This window comes from Borostomias antarcticus (assembly GCF_949987555.1).
Source record: "Borostomias antarcticus genome assembly, chromosome: 20".
NCBI lineage: Eukaryota > Metazoa > Chordata > Actinopteri > Stomiiformes > Stomiidae > Borostomias > Borostomias antarcticus.
This window is the reverse complement of record NC_140253.1, coordinates 1,360,176-1,364,103: the sequence shown is the minus strand read 5'-3', so window position 1 is coordinate 1,364,103 and position 3,928 is coordinate 1,360,176.

Below are 3,928 nucleotides of genomic sequence, written 5' to 3'. Positions count from 1 at the left end.
GGATATTAGTGCATCCTTCAAATCTTGAAAGGCCCTGGCCTGCTCGAAGCCCCACAACCAGCAGTTCTTCTTTGACAGAAGGTCCCGCAGCGGCTTATCTCTCTCCGCCAGCTGTGGGATAAACTTCCCCAGCTGGTTTACCATGCCGAGAAAGCTCCTCAGCTCACTCACATTCGTCGGCTCCTCCATCCTCCTCACAGCCTCTGTCTTACTCGGGTCAGGGCTAATACCACTGGTGGAGATTATATGGCCTAGAAAGGTCACCTCTTCTTTCGACAGGTCGCACTTATCGATGTTCAGGGTGATTCCGGCCTTCTCAATCCTCCCCAGCACGACGTGCAGACGAGCATCATGTTCCTCTTGTGATCGGCCCCACACCAGCACATCGTCCATGTGGCAGACTACACCCTCCAGCCCTCCCGTGACCTCTGTCACCATTCTGTTTTGGAAGTGTTCGGGGGCAGAGGCGATGCCGAAAGGTAGACGGTTGAAGTAATATCTGCCAAAGGGCGTGATGAAGGTGGTGTACTTTGATGAATCTTCCGTCAGAGGTATTTGCCAAAACCCCATGTTCGCGTCTAACTTGCTGAATATTCTGGCTCCAGCCAGCATTCCCAGTGTTTCCTCCACTGTTGGTAGGGTGTACTTTTCCCGGCACACTGACTCATTGAGGTTCGTGAGATCAACACAGATGCGAACAGCACCTGTCTTCTTGGGAACCACCACAATGCCGGCACACCAGTCAGTTGGCTCCTCGATTCGGCTGATCACTCCAAGGCTTTCCATGCGGGACAGCTCTTGCCTGACTTTGTCCATCAGTGGCAACGGAATCCTTCTGGGTGTCTTCAGTGAGAATGGTTGGGCCCCAGGTTTCAGCCTGATTGCATACGGCTGTCTCATCTCGCCGAGACCACTGCATATCTTTGGGTAGGTTGTCTTGAGCGTCTCCATCGTGATACTGTCAAGACGTGCCACAAGCTCCATCTTACTAATAGCAGGTCTCCCCAGCAACGCAGTGTGCAGGTGTCGAGTGACATACACATCCTCCAGCACCTCTTTCTCTCCTCTCCTTAGCAACAGTTCGGCGACGCCCACAACATCTAGTGGACTCCTCCCAGGTCCCATCAGTGGCTTAGTCGACTTCCGGAGGGTAGGTGGATCCTTGTCTCTGTAGATCTCTTGAAAAACAGTGTGAGGCATAACTGTAACATCAGCACCAGTGTCTATTTTGAATGGCACACGTCTGTCATCGATGTTTATGTTGACCATCCATGGCTCACCATCAGCTGTGATGCTGCCTAAGAACACACAGTCCTCATCCTCTTCACAGGAGCAGGAACAGTCCTCTTCAACCTCATGTACAGATTTGGATGACTTACACACACGCCTGTAATGCCCCATCTTCCCACATGAATGACATTTCACCTCATTAGCAGGGCAATCGCGCTGTGAATGGGGCAGAGAGCTGCCGCATTTATGGCACTGAACATTTTTCCCCTTTGAGTATTCGGCACTGTGTGGCTTGGCTGGGTAGCTGTTAGCCTGTTGAGGTTTGTTTTTAGCATACGTCTTGCCACTGCTCTTGAACACTCTGTCTACAGATTTAGCATCACTTGCCTCTGTCCTGGTGTCCCCTCGCAGAGAAGATTGCTGTCTTTTCACCTCTTCACCCTGCCTCGCCATGTTTATTGCCTTTTCCAAGGTCAAGTCCGGGTCCAGCTGCATGCGTTCGGACAGCCGCTTATCCATCAGTCCAACGACAAGCCTGTCACGAATCAGCTCGTCATGTAGCGCTCCATATGTACAATGCTCCGCCAGCGCATATAGTGCTGTCACAAATGAGTCCACAGTCTCGCATTCTCCTTGCTTGCGCATGTTAAATTTGGCACGCTCGTAGATAACATTTTTCTTGACTACGAAGAAACCCTGTAATCCATCACGCACCCCTTGGTAAGTACCTCTTAGAGCATCAGTCAGATTTAGTCCACGTAAAATATCATCCGCCTCATCTCCCATACAATATATTAGCGTGTTGACTTGATTCTCTTCAGTGCTAACATTCAGGTTACTTGCCAGACGAAATCTTTCAAACCTGCGTATCCATTTTGCCCACTCTTGCGGCTTTGAAAAGTCGAAGGACTCCGGAGGCTGAATGCTGAACGTAGCACTTGAAACTGGAACCGGCGCCGCTCTCTGGGCTGCCGCTGCTCCCGCGTTATCAACCATCCTTCTCTTCCTCTTTCTCTTCCTCCTCCGCATGAACTAAAATGACACTTGTCGGCCGATCTAACTCTTAACACTACTTACAGGACTTCTGACACCATGTCGTGTTATTCTTTTACACATACACGTGAGTCCTTCTGTATTTCAATGTAGTGTCTTTATTACGTCTCGTTCTCTCGCTCTACCATCTCCTCTGCCGTTCTCCCGCCCGTAACCTAGCCAACCCAACCTGACGTCACTACGGTGGCCTGTAACAATAACAATAACACCACAGTATGAATGTGTATAAGGTTAAAGTTAGACACGGTTTGATTGAACGTTTCTGAGCTGAGCGACGGTTGAGAGGAGTGTAAGTCACCATGGTAACACATAGCCAGTAAGTCACGGTGGCTTCTAGTCTACCCGGTTACATGTGTCAGGTTTTGCTTGTGTCAACTGTTTAGTATAAGTTTGGTTCTTTGGCATAGGCTGGTTTATTCTGAATATACATATATAATATAGATTGCATTTAAATATAAAGCAGTAATGAGACTTTTAATTACTAGTATTAAAGACTAGTAGTGTGAACTGTATAAGACAGTACTGTAGCATTTAGTGCTACCAGGATAACTTTACTGTAGCTATTAATTGGTCTATTGAGTCAATTGTTATTGCATTAGTGCAAGTGGAATGCATGTTGTAACTTATGTATCTGTGAAAGATAATTGTTGACATAAAAGAGAGTACAAATGAAAGGAACGATGAATACAGAAATGTAAGGGGGCTGGTTGGCTAGCTGACCCAAACGCAGGACCACGGACACAGACGGACAGTTCCAAGCCCAGAGGGCGGTTTAATACAATAGCGACGGTACAGAGGGCAAGGCAAAGGGTAGTCAAGTTCAGGCAGGGGTCAATCGATCGACAAACAATGTCCAGAAAACGTAATCCAAGCCATGGTCGAGGTCCGGGGAGAATGGGTCGGGGAAGCCGTGTGTCAGTCCAGGGAAAGAGCAGCAAACAAACCGGAATCTGGAGGAGTGGAGAGTAGAATGAGTAACACGGAAAAAAACAACTATGATAACTACTAGCACGGGAACTTAGAAAACCACAACTTGCCACAAGGAATCTTAGGGAAGAACTGGCGACGAACGTTGGGAAGACCGGGTTCTTATAGGGGAGGTGATTGGATGATTAGTGGCAGCAGGTGAGCCGCGCCCTCGGAGCTGGTTAGCAGAACCGTCTTCAGGTGTGCGGGGGTGATTACGTCGGAGGGCGCGCAGAGCGCGCGCTGAAGAGGAAGGCCGTGGCGTGCGTGCTGCGGGAACGGTGGTGGGAGCTGGAGAGCGCCCAGGCGGAGGCGGAGCCGTAACAAGAAAGGATTCATTTCCAGTTTTATTTATTAAAGACGACTGACAGCCTGTGAAAACGAATATCTAACGTCTCCCGTTTTATTCTTGCTTCTATATAAAACAGATAAAACAGACCACATACATGTTACGGGGCCCCACGCCCCCCCCCTGACCTGGGACCTGTAACATCAGCTAATTGCTCTGCAGCAGCAGAGATGTCCTTGGGCGTTTGCAGAGAGACGTGCTTCTGAAGAGTTCCAGCCACAGGGAAGCCACAGTCCACAGGAACATTCAGGTACCGAGCTACTCAACCACAGCACAACCACAGACGCTGACAGGAGGTCAGCATCTCTGATAGCACGGTCCTCCCCCTCT